We start from the raw sequence: 14481 nt of genomic DNA, 5'->3' as shown, positions 1-14481 counted from the left end.
ATGTGTGATATTGAACCCGTTCTTGCTCATGCTAGCTTAAAGCAAACCTGTTCAAGAATTCATCATGACCTAATATGTATTAAAATTTCACTAAGTACAATATAATTTTGACTCTCTTTTAGAAAAAGAATATATTTTATTCCATATAAAGGCTAAAAAATATTATTATGTATTGACAGTGAAATAATGCTAGGCACATAGGAAGTGCCTAATACATTATCATTGATTGACTGACATATAAATGAACTGTGTGATTCTTTATGATCTTTCACAGATTGGGAAGCTCTGAAAACACATTACTTATTCAAAAAAGAACTGAAAGATCAGTCCCTGAATGAGCAGCTCTATTTTTCTGTCCAACTGTCTTTGGCTGAGGTGAGAGGGTATTTAACTTAGATTTAACTGGTCTTCAGTTATGTCTACTTGACCTTCCATGTCACAAATGGAGCAGAAAGCAAGATATGCACAGAGCAGAAAAGACAAGTCAATATCTGACCTCCAAAATCAATTCAGGGAAACATTTTCAGTACTTAACTCTGTATTGTTCAAGTTTCTGTGCAAAGAAAATAAAGTAGGCCTTCTCCTGACTCTGTCAGAGCTCATAATTCATAGAGTTCTGGTCTCTAGAATAAATCTATCTATTGAAGAACAAGGTGGTTGTAACACAGTAGTAGTTCTCCCGTTATATCTAGGGTTTTGCTTTTTATGGTTTCAATTACTCACGGTCAACCAGAGTCAGGAAATAGGTGAGTATACTACAATAAGGTATTTTGAGAGGGAGAGACAGACCACATTCACATAACTTTTACTAGAGTATATTAATTGTTCTATTTTATTATTAGTTGTTTTTGTTAATATCTTAACAGGCCTAATTAGTAAATTAAACTTTATCATAGTTAGGTATATATAGAAAAAGACATCGCATATATAGACTTTGGTACTATCCACGGATTCAGGAATTCACTGGGGGTTTTGGACTGTTTCCCCACAGATAAGGGGAGACTACTGTTCACAGTGTTCAAAGATGAATATCCCTTCAGGTTAAAGCTGAATGAATGCACATTTGGAGCAAACCAAGATAGAGATATGAGAGTACTTATTTTATATATCCTGATCTAGAAAGCAGAAAGCTGTTGGGCTGTTTTCTTCTGCTGTTTTCTTTTTCTTTTTTTTTTTTTTTTTTTTTTGAGACAGGGTCTCATGGAGTACAGTGGCACAATCACCACTCACTGCAGCCTCAAACTCCTGGACTCAAGCAGTCCTCCTACCTCAGCCTTCTGAGTAGCTGGGACTACAAATGTGTGCCACCATGCCTGGCTAATTTTTTTACTTTTTTATAGACAGGATCCCACTATGTTGTCCAGGCTGGTCTCGAACTCCTGTGCTCAAGCAATCCTCTGGTCTTGGCCTTCCAAAGTGTTGGGATTACAGGCATAAGCCACCATGTCCACCTGGGCTTTTTTTTTTTAAATACCATTTTGCTTGTTTGGGTTTTTGCCCTTTAATTTCAAGTTAGTCTTTATGCTCTACCAATGTTCAAGAGGTATTTTTTCCAATAAGAAAGCTTGCTAATTCAATATTATTAGTTTATCTGAGTTTGAGATACCATCTGTAGCATATTATAATAGCTAATTTTTTTTCAAAGTTCAATTTACATACACTGGCCAAGGTCTTTGTGACTTCAGCAATGCTGACACCTTTGGGTACGTTGAAAAAGGATATGGAAAACATCCTCTAAACATTGGCTTCCTAAAATTGAGTAAATTTCACGAATTATAAGGAGTTATTCCAATATTTGAATAAGTAACTACATAAATATTTCTGACTGTCTCACTGACACCATTAGTATTGAGTCAGTTGTGGTTCATCAGGAAAACAGAAGCCACCCTGTGTATCATGGATCTTACGGATGCACGTAATAAAGAATTAGGGATTTATACTTTGTTGGAAAATAGAAGAACAGAGATAGAGAAGCTTCTACCAAATTTAGGGGTCCTGTCTCTGAAGGTTAAAGAAGTCATCTCAGCCTAAAGCACTGAAGTGGTTGGTTGAAGGTCTTATCTGGAAGTTGTTGCAATTCTCTGGTGTCTCTAGAAAGGTCTTACGAACAAATTCAGACTGAAACCACTAAACTGGTGGTTCTCAAGGACTCACTTCTGACCACACATCTGGCTGCAACTATATCCAGAGAATAATTATTTTCTTCCAAGTTTTTTCATTGGCAAACTCAAACCTGGGACTACTCAGGGAAGGGGATTCTGGGATATACAGTTCCCAGTTTCTTTGCTGAAATGTAGAGAAGACTTTGGTTCCCATCTAAAAGAATGTTGGGTGCACAGTAGACCTCAGGTGATCCTGCAGAAGAGCTCCCAATTTGTGCACCACTTTCTAAAATAATGCTCACAATAAGGTGTTATTACCTTAAAAGGACACTTGTGTTCCATTTAAAAGTTGGAAGGATTCTGTAAGAAAAAAGAAAAGTGCGACATTTTAACCCTGGTTTGGAAATTAATAATGAACAATAGCATAGAAAAGGCAGTAAAGAGATGGCAGAAAACAAAACAACACGTGAATTTATTTAATCCAACATTTCCACACTTTCTGGATGAAGGAACACTTATGTACGTTCTGCAGTGCTTGCTAACAACATTCCACAGTACACTTTTATATAAATCCTTTTCTAGAGGATACTTTTAGCATGCTTCAAGGTTACTGAACAAATCTACAGTTAAGTGAAATGTGCTGACTAAATGTATTTATCTCTTCTTCCTCCCAGCACTCTACTGAAATCACAGTATTGGGATCACTAAGGCATAAACCCCCAAAACAAAAGGAATGAGGAAAAACATCAGAGATGACAGATTTCAGCAGTTTTGAAAGACAGATAATAGATGTAAAATTAATAACTGAGGAAATGTCCTTTAAAATATTTAACAACCAGGATGACCTGGGCACCAGCCAGTCAGAAGAGAAACTAGAAGAGTTTAGAGCTGAGCCTTGGAGGCTCACTGATGGGACAAATATTAACCCACTCATCAGTGGTTCGACGGTGGGGAGTTGAAGGCTGAGTTTGACACTAAGGACTATTTTTCAGGCTCAGAGGATGTGATCTCTATTTTCATTGCTATGCTCTTAATCCTTTATTGCTTTTTCTTTTAAAAAAGACCCCACTTTACTCAGGATTCTTGACTTAGTTTGAACACATACGACAAAAAGTAACATTGCTATTAATGATCTTTAACTAAAGATCATTAGGATTGAATACTTGGCATTTTCTTGGTGCCGATTCACAATAAATTAAAGACATTATTAGATTCTCTAATTGCTTTTTGAAGGACAGCAAGGTGAAGGGTTAAGTGAGGTGTTGGCCAAAAGTAAAATTACTTTGCTATACTCTGGATCCAAGATACTAATTTTTATCTCAACAACTATGCTAATTCGGTTCACAAAAGAACATGGCTTTCTCTCTCTTCTCTGACTTTTTAAATTTTATTCTTCCTTCCTGAACAAATTTAAATTCTATTTTATTTGTAAAAGCTTTTCCACTAATTCGTAGCCATACTGACCTTTCATTATTCTGCCATGCTACAGTGCTTACTTTCTGTGTCATACATTTTGGCTTATAACAAAAATGATCTTTAGCTATTATCTATGCTTTTCATCTGATGAACTAGTTCACCTATGAGATTGTGAACCCCTTGAGAAAGAGAATATGTCTTGTCAAAAATATTTTCTGGGTGTATTAATCAGGTTCAACTAGAGAAACAGAACTAGTAGGAGATATATTTATTACAAGGAACTGGCTAGTACAATTGTAGGGACCGGAGAAGAAAGTTCAAAGTCCATAGGCAGAAGACAAGCTGGCTAGTACCACACAGGCATGAACCGAAGCTTCCTGTCCACAGGCAATGGTCAGAAAGAAATATCCACAGAGAAGAGGGAACAACTATAGACCCAGCAGCTATCTGGAGTCCTTGACTTAGGAAAAGCCTAAGTCCTCTTCTAAAAGCTTTCCAAATAATTCAGATTCACCCTGAATAACCTTCTTCATTAACTTAAAGTCAACTGATTAGAAACTTTAATCACATCTGCAAAATATCTTCACAGCAGTGCCTAGATCAGTATTTTAATAACTAGAAGAAGTTTTATGTATGCTACAAAATGATCATTGCCTATTTTCTCATGAGAGAATAACCTTTGTAACCCGCCCTAACCAGACACATATAGGGAATCCTGGGGACTATAGTTCAGCCCAGTCAAATTGACAAGTCAAAAATCTATCACACTAAGCATCAAGTATATAGGAAATAGAGAACATTTTTACTGCCTTTAAAGAATAAATAAAGTCCTATATAGTTATTTCCTATCTCCCCAAATGCCTGGCTCTGTGCTAGATATATAACAGGTACACAATAAATACCTAAAGAAATAGGTGGCGTTGGCTGATTTCTACCTAATTTGATTTTGACTGATTTGAGTACTAAACAGGTTGATGAGTACATTGTTTTGTCTGCGTATAATGATTTAATGGGAAGAAACAGTTGAGTTAATGGCAGCACTGTGTTTTCTCTCATTTAGTTCTGTTAAGAAGCACATGCTGAATGGTAATTTCTGAAAATAGCACAAAATGCCTTTATTATGTTTGATAGAGCATTTATTCAGCAAACTATTTCACAGCATAAGCCATTAATAAGAATTATCAAAATAACTGAAGAAATAGTGATAGCCCATCCTCAAGGTAGCACTGTTTACTCATTCATTTAATAAATATTAATCAAGTGCCTTCTATGTGCTATCATGGTTCCATGTGCTGGAGATGCAGTTGAGGACAAAACAGTTTCTATACACATAGAGCTTGTTATGTGGGAGGTGACAAAAAATTTAAAAATGAACAAATTAATATATAAAATGTCAGTTAACCAGAGCAGATTCAATAACTTAGGGACTGAAATTTACACAATTTTAATGGTCTTGAGTTAAAGAAAAATAAATCATAAAATCAATGAATACTAACAAATGAATTAGATTGAATCAGATATATGCACTAATACTTATGTAGAATGGGAAAATAAATTATAAATTTTACAAAACTGATGTGATGATTAATTATTGGTGCCAACGTGACTGGGCTAAGAGACACCCTGAGAGTTGGTAAAACACTCCTTTTGGATGTTATCTGTGAAGGTGTTTTTGGAAGAGATTAGCATTTGAATAGCAAAAAAGATCTATCCTCGTCAATGTGGGTAGATGTCATTCAATCCCTTGAGGGCCCAGATAGAAGACAAAGGCAGAGAAAGGAAAAAATTACTTTCTCTCTTCTGGAGCTGGAACATCCATCTTTTCCTGCCCTTGGACACAAGAATTCTAGATTCTCAGGCCTTTGGACTCCAGGACCTAATATCAGTGACCCCTTGGTTTCTCAGGCTTTGACAATGGACTCAGAATTCTAACATCAGCTCCTCAAGTTCTCAGGCCTTTAGACTAAGATTGAATTACACCACCAGCTTCCCCGATGATATTTTATGTCTGGTGGAAAAAAATCATTTCCCATAGATTCACTTCTGGCGATTTATGCTTTAAACCTTGTTTCTTCCCCACTACCCTCAAAATCCCTATGCCAGGCATTGTGAACACACTTCAGTTGTCCTAAGACTTCTGGCCCTGCCCCTATAATCCAAAATGTCCAATGTATCCCCAACTCAACTTCCGCTTGGTTAGACCTTAACAATGCCTGCTGCTATTCCAATACCACCTGGAAAGAATCCAAGGAAATATGATACATGATTAATGTTTAGAAAATAAACTTACTTTCATAATTTTTTTATAAAAATGTATGGCCAAATGAGAAGCCCAGAATAAACAAAGGCCAAAGTTTGCAGGACAGTTTAGCAGAAAATTTACTCTGTTATCTAAAATTTTTATTGCTTTATGCTGTAATATTCCCCCTTTCTTCCCCGAGTATTGCTCATTTTATTGATCATCTGTAAAACAACTGCTTGCAGTATACTGTTGAATCCTGTACTGCCAGACTTTTTACATGGTGGGATGCCTACTGGGTTAAGTCAGTGTCAAATCTAGGAACTTCATGTCATTAGTACCTTTGAGTAGGGTAACATCTTTGAAATATTAAGTCATGTGTAAAATACTGTCATGCATTTTTTCCGTTTTGCTTCCCCATTCCATACTAGCTCAGGTACCCTGTCTTCTTCCATACTTACTGAGAATAGCTATATTTTGTGAGGGTTGTGGCAGAGTCAAATGGGGGAAAATAAAGTCTCTTCCTAGCTTTGCTTTCCAAAAGCCTAAAGTCCTAAGATGACCTGGTGAACTGAGACTACTCCTAACCTCAAAAATGAGAGAAACAATAAAAGAGAGTGGTGCCTTGAGTCCCTAGACAGAAAAGACTCCCCGACTAAAGAAGGAAGAGAGAGATGGAGGAGACACGGTGAGGGCGTAGGTATCAGAGAGGAGGGCTGAAGGAGTATGGAAGGGTGACGTGGGGCTCCCATTTATGGGCCCTGTGTCCTGTTTCTAGGCAAAGCCCTGGAGTGTCACCAAGATTGCAGACAAAAAACATGAATAGAGAATCTAGGCAGTTAGGTGTCAGCACCATGGTGATTTCAGTGCGTCCACCCAGCACGGGATCCCATGACCACACAGACCACTCATGGAGTCACACAAACAGAAATGAGGGATGTGTCAGAGGTGACATGTGTAAACTGAGAACTAGATAAGATGGACACCAAAGCAGATATTTGTGAGGACAAATGACATGTAGAGTGCACTCAGCTAAGAAGGAGTAGAGAGGATTCTTCAGTTGAACAGGATTAAATGTCTTCCACCCTGCCAAAATGAAAAACTAAAAATAGCCATCAAATCCAGGCATAAAATAAGGAACTGTAACCAGAATTATAAAAAATTTTAAATAGAATTAATAAATAAGAATAATTTTTAAAGAATTACATGTATATATATGTATACAACAAACACACACACACATGCATATCTTGAAGAGCATATTTCATAAACCTCATTATTAGAGCCCAAGCCATTCTGTTGGAGGTGTTCAAAAAATGGCTATCTTTTTCTAAGAAAAAGCAAATAATGTACTAATGAGAAAAGTCTCAAAATTCTCAAGAAAATTCTATGTAACTTTCAGTAACTCAGGTAAGTTTTTAGTCATGGAGAAAGACATTAACATTAACATATTCTGGGTCTATTTCTATTGTTATTTATATTTCACACACTAAGTAGGATAGATGTGTTTAAGTATTAATCTATTACCTGTATTATAAAAGCTATGTCTTCATTACAAACACCTAACTTTAAAATTGTCATTAACAAACTAGTCAGGTTTTTAAAATATCTGACATAAACATAATAAGAATCTTTATGTTGATTGTAAATATATTATTAGCTATATTCTAGATTAAATATGGTTATTTTTATGAGGTCTATAATGTTTAGTCCTTAACTTTGAAAACATTTTATAGAATATTAGAACATCATCTTCAAATTGGCAAATATGATAGGTCACTAACAGAACATGTCTAATTTGGCTAATAAAGGAATATATTGTTCATTTTTTCAGAATGATAGTTACTATTTCAGACCAATTAGATGTACTTGCTATACTCTTCCTCCCCTCCAATATATCATCCCCACAGACCCTTATTTAGGAGAGGTTTGCTGAGGGAAATATTACACTTAAGATTGTAAATGTACAAGTATACACAATTGAAAATTGTTGCTGGGTGTGGTGGCTCACACCTGTAATCCCAGCACTTTCGGAGGCCGAGGCAGGCGGATCACAAGGTCAGGAGATCGAGACCATCCTGGCTAACACGGTGAAACCCCGTCTCTACTAAAACTACAAAAAATTAGCCAGGCGTGGTGACGGGTGCCTGTAGTCCCAGCTACTCGGGAGGCTGAGGCAGGAGAATGGCATGAACCCGGGAGGCAGAGCTTGCAGTGAGCCGAGATCGAGCCACTGCACTCCAGCCTGGGTGATAGAGCGAGACTGTCTCAAAAAAAAAAAAAAAAAAAGAAAAAAAGAAAGAAAAGAAAATTGTTTTATTTTTTTCTGACCTATTTATTTTTATTTTAAGTTTTAAGGTACATGTGCAGAATGTATGCAGGTTTGTTACATAGGTAAATGTGTGCCATGGTGGTTTGCTGCACCTACATGAAAATTGTTAAATTTGAATAACCATAGTCAAGAATACAGTAGAAAATCTCAGTTTGGAAACGTTTACATTTTTAGTTTGTAGTCACCTAAAACCTCAATATTATTTCAAATGCAGTTGTAGGATGCTAAGTAGAGAATTGGGAATAAGATAAACAGCACAGTAAGTAAAAAATTCATGGACTTTCCTGTTCTTTATTCTCTATATTGTCTCTTTTCATGCGCCTCTTTAGCCACCTGGATTGCTTCAGGGCTTCCTGTTCTTTGAATTATGACAGAGAATTATTCACCTTCCAGCAGCCGACCCTGGAAATAGATGCATTGGAGAAGGGTCCAAGGAGCGGAAAACTGGGCTACTTGCCTCTATCAAATAACGTTTTGTAAGAATTCAAATTTACATCAGACTGGGAGAGGGGATAAGGCTGAGTGGAGAGATTAGGGGCTGAGATTTGAGGGCTGTACATAAACTGTAATTTAAAGTTAAATCTCATTATCATTTTCAAGGTCTAATAAAGCGTAGGAAGAAAATGTGAACTAAATTACTAATTAAATTCTCCCAGAGAATCAAGTGTAGCTATTCTGCAAAGTTCCTACTCTCTAAAATTTTATGTCAAATATAAACACAAAAATAAATAAAAGGTAAGGGAATTATTTTCTTTTAACTTAGTAAAGACTAAAAGAAACTATCAGATAGGCTGTCAATGACAAACAGTGCACAAAGCATGCCGGAGAAGCAGCTGATAGTCACACGCATAACACTTCCTCATTTAGACATTCCAACAAATATTTTAAGCACTGACTGCTGGAATGCAACGATAAATAAAGATGATGCCCTTAATTTTCATTAAATTTGTAGTTGAATATATGTATGTGTGTGTGTGTTGGAGGAGAGCAGAGATTAATCAGATAATTTACTCATTCATTTAACTAGTATCTATCAAATGGCCACAATATTCCAGGTCTGTTCTACATACTGACAATATACAAAGTTCCTGTCCCTGTGATGGCTTACATTCTGATGAGAGACTATAAAGGAACTAATAAATGTTTAACATATTGGTAAATCCTATAGAGGAAAAGAAAAAAGCAAGGGAGATTGGGTGAGTTATGTGTGAGTGCATCCTATTGAAGATTTTAAGGTTTAGTCATTTATAACAGGCTCCTCTGGGGAGGTGACATTTTAGCAGAAACCTGAATAAAGTGAATAAATGAGCCATGAGAATACTTAAGAATAAAACATTTTAAGAAGAGAGAATTTCAGGAACACAGGTCCTGAGCTGGAAATGTGCTTGCATGTTTAAGAAATAGCAGGAATGCCAAATTTATTGAGCACACAATGCAGTGAGCTCTATGTGCCAGGAATCAAACTTACAAGAAAAAAAAAAAACAAAGAATCCCATCAAAAAGTGAACAAAGGATATGAACAGACACTTCTCAAAAGAAGACATTTATGCAGCCAACAGACACATGAAAAAATGCTCATCATCACTGGCCATCAGAGAAATGCAAATCTAAACCACAATGAGATACCATCTCACACCAGTTAGAATGGCGATCATTAAAAAGTCAGGAAACAACAGGTGCTGGAGAGGATGTGGAGAAATAGGAACACTCTTACACTGTTGGTGGGACTGTAAAGTAGTTCAACCATTGTGGAAAAAATCAATGAATCCAGGAGCTGGCTTTTTGAAAAGATCAACAAAATTGGTAGACCACTAGCAAGACTAATAAAGAAGAAAAGAGAGAAGAATCAAATAGGCCACAATAAAAAATGATAAAGGGATATCACTAACATCCCACAGAACTACAAACTACCATCAGAGCAAATGCCTATAAATCTCTATGCAACTAAACTAGAAAATCTAGAAGAAATGGATAAATTCCTGGACACACACACCCTCCCAAGACTAAACCAGGAAGAAGGTGACTCCCTGAATAGACCAATAACAGGCTCTGAAATTGAGGCAATAATTAAGAGCCTACCAACCAAAAAAAGTCCAGGACCCTCAGGATGGATCTACAGCTGATTTCTACCAGAGGTACAAGGAGGAGCTGGTACCATTACTTCTGAGACTATTCCAATCAACAGAAAAGGAGGGAATCCCCACTAACTCATTTTGAGTCCAGCATCATTCTGATACCAAAACCTGGCAGGGACACAACAAAAAAAGAGAATATTAGACCAATATCCCTGATGAACATTGATGCAAAATTTCGCTAATAAACTACTGGCAAAACTGGAATCCAGCAGCACATCAAAAACTTATCCACCATGATTAAGGGCTTCATCCCTGATGCAAGGCTGGTTCAACATATAAAATCAATAAATGTAATCCATCATATAAACAGAACCAAAGACAAAAAACCACATGATTACCTTTAATAGATGCAGAAGAGACTTTTGACAAAATTCAATGGCCCTTCATGCTAAAAACTCTTAATAAATTAGGTATTGATGGGATGTATCTCAAAATAATAAGAGCTATTTATGACAATCCCACAGCCAATATCATACTGAATGGGCAAAAACTGGAAGCCTTCCCTTTGAAAACTGGCATAAGACAGGGAAACATTTTCTTAGAAAGCCTCTGATAAAGTTACCATGTTGAATGAATATTATTAAGGGGTATAAGAAATTGAAATCTGCAAAACCGAGCCAGTTCTAAGGGAAAGCTATGACCATTATAGGCTGGAGTGTTCTAGATATAAATGTCATCAGCAAAAGTGTAGAGGGGCATGGAAAGGAGGGAGGAGAACATATGCACTTATAGAAAATATATGATGAATAAAATGGCACTACCACCTCCACTAGGAAGTAAATAAACAGCAGCAAAGTCAGTTAAGATGGTGTCATGTAAACACGAGTGCTTCATTACCTAAATATCACACCCAAATGTTTATATAGGTAACTTCATTGTCAATGACTGATGTCAGTTAATGGGACTGTTAAGACAAAAATATTTTTAAAAATTCCCAAGATTTCTATTATTAGCAGCCTAAAACATACAGTTGTATGTTGAAATATACCATCTTTAGGTATTTTAGATAATTTTATTAGAAATTATTCTATTATTGGCCAGATGCAGTAGCTCACACCTGTAATCCCAGGGCTTTGGTAGGCCTAGACAGGAGGATAGCTTGAAGCCAAGAATTTGAGACTAGCTTGAACAACATACAGACCTCGTCTCCCAAAAATAAAAAAATAAATAAAATCAAAAAAGTTAGCTGGGTATGGTGATGAGCACCTGTAATCCTAGCTACTCAGGAGGCTGAGATGGGAGGACTGCTCGAGCCTAGAAGGTGGAGTCTGCAGTGAGCCAGGATTGTGCCACTGCACTCCAGCCTGGGCACCAGAGTGAGACCATGTCTCAAATCTGTGAGATCCTGTTTCAAAAAGAAAATAATAAAAGAAATTCTTCTACATTCAAGCTAGTCAAGTAATCTATCACTTTCTAAGAAAATTGAAAGTTTTTGAGGATTGTCATAAATCATCTATTCTTGATCAAAGGGTACATATATCTTTCCCATATGCATATACAAAAATACAATATAATATATTTAAAAGGTGTGATATAAAGGGAATGACCATACTGAGGTTAGTCATCCCTTTTATTTCTAGAATACCTCAAATTACTAGGGCAAGATTTTGTGCAAAGGCAATAGAACCAAGGAGAGTAGATACAAATTTGACTAAATTTTCTGTTAACATTATTACATCAGTTTTAAAAAATAAACTGTAGATAATTTATAATAGCCTTAGATGTTTTTCTTTATTAGTTTGGACAAATTAGATTTCAATGAATCTGGGATTTCTTAAAATTAAAAGTTAGTTTATTCTGAAACAGCCATTTCTAACAGTCGATACAGAACTGTAGCTACAAAAGTCCACTACATTGGTTAAGAATTTAATTAAACTACAACAAAGCCGAGGGCAAGAATTGCAAATTCATACTTTCTGAACTTTACAGATTTACACCAATCTAGCCTTTCAAATTAACATTGGCACACTATCCAATGCATAAGAAATCCATTGACTGCCTATGTCTTTATTTATATCCAGTACTTAGCCATAGGAGGAAAAATCAAAATCAAACGTTAAGTACCTACTATATGCTAACTTCTGTGTAAGGTACTCTATGGGCTCTTTGCCTCTTAAAGGTGTATAACAAAACAGTTTCCAAAAATGGCTTTTGACAAATTTGTTCTTCACCTGCTGTTCTAACTTAAGCTATCAGAAATAATACCCCGAAAGAGAGAGTAAACCTGAAACATCATGACCCTAATCATCTATTCTTATATCTTGCAATTGAAAGCAAATAGCCTGCTTGGGACAAATGAAATTTCTTCTGTGCAGACAAGAACCCTAGACCCAAACATGTAACTTTCTTAGACACATTTATATAGTCAAGTTAAAAAAATATGAACTATTATGATGGAACTATTTATATCTGCCATTTTTGTTTATGAATGTATATAACCAATTCGCATGTATACAGATAGACTCATACCTTTAACTTTATTCATTCAGAATATTAAATCCTATAATTTTTCTCCATCTAAATTTTTTATTATTATTATACTTAAAGTTCTAGGGTACATCTGCACAATGTGCAGGTTTGTTACATATGTGTACATGTGCCGTGTTGATTTGCTGCACCCATTAACTCATCATTTACATTAGGTATTTCTCCTACTGCTTTCCCTCCCCGCTACCCCCTACCCCACTACAGGCCCCAGTGTGTTATGTTCCCCACCCTGTATCCAAGTGTTCTCGTTGTTCAGTTCCCACCTATGAGTGAGAACATGTGGTGTCTGGTTTTCTGTCCTTGCGATAGTTTGCTCAGAATGATGGTTTCCAGCTTCATCCATGTCCCTACAAAACATGAACTCATCCTTTTTAATGACTGCATAGTATTCCCTGGTGTATATGTGCCACATTTTCTTCATCCAGTCTATCACTGATGGGCATTTGGTTTGGTTCCAAGTCTTTGCTATTGTGAATAGAGTCGCAATAAACATACGTGTGCATGTGTCTTTATAGTAGCATGATTTATAATCCTTTGGGTATATACCCAGTAATGGGATGGCTGGGTCAAAGGGTATTTCTAGTTCTAGATCCTTGAGGAATCACCAAACTGTCTTTCACAATGGTTGAACTAGTTTACAGTCCCACCAAAAGTGTAAAAGTGTTACTGTTTCTCCACATCCTCTCCAGCACCTGTTCTTTCCCGACTTTTTAATGATCGCCATTCTAACTGGTGTGAGACGGTATCTCATTGTGGTTTAGAATTGCATTTCTCTGAGAACCAGTGATGATGAGCATTTTTGCATAAATGTCTTCTTTTGAGAAGTGTCTTTCATATCCTTTGCCCACTTTTTGATGGAGTTGATTTTTCCTTGTAAATTTGTTTAAGTTCCCTGTAGATTCTGGATATTAGCCCTTTGTCAGATGAGTAGATTGCAAAAACTGTCTCCCATTCTGTAGGCTGCCTGTTCACTCTCATGGTAGTTTATTTTGCTGTGCGGAAGCTCTTTAGCTTAACTAGATCCCATTTGTCGATTCTGGCTTTTGTTGCCATTGCTTTTGGTGTTTTAGACATGAAGTCCTTGCACATGCCTATGTACTGAGTGTTATTGCCTAGGTTTTCTTCTACGGGTTGTATGGTTTTAGGTCTAACATTTACATCTTTAATCCATCTTGAATTAATTTTTGTATAAGGTGTAAGGAAGAGATCCAGTTTCAGCTTTCTACATATGGCTAGCCAGTTTTCCCAGCACAATTTATTAAATAGGGTATCCTTTCCACATTTCTCATTTTTGTCAGTTTTGTCAAAGATCAGATGGTTGTAGATCTGTGGTGTCATTTCTGAGGGCTCTGTTCTGTTCCATTGGTCTATATCTCTGTTTTGGTAACAGTACCATGCTGTTTTGGTTACTGTAGCCTTGTAGAATACTTTGAAGTCAGGTAGCATGATGCCTCCAGCTTTGTTCTTTTTGCTTAGGACTGTCTTGGCAATGTGGGCTCTTTCTTGGTTCCATATGAACTTTAAAGTAGTTTTTTCCAATTCTGTGAAGAAAGTCATTGGTAGCTTAATGGGGATGGCATTGAATCTATAAATAACCTTGGGCAGTATGGCCATTTTCACGATATTGATTCTTCCTATCCATGAACATGGAATGTTCTTCCATTTGTTTGTGTCCTCTTTTATTTCGTTGAACAGTGGTTTGTAGTTCTTGAAGAGGTCCTTCACATCCCTTGTAAGTTGGATTCCTAGGTATTTTATCCTCTTTGTAGT

This window comes from Papio anubis, chromosome 2 (assembly GCF_008728515.1).
Source record: "Papio anubis isolate 15944 chromosome 2, Panubis1.0, whole genome shotgun sequence".
NCBI lineage: Eukaryota > Metazoa > Chordata > Mammalia > Primates > Cercopithecidae > Papio > Papio anubis.
This window is presented reverse-complemented; position numbering follows the sequence as displayed.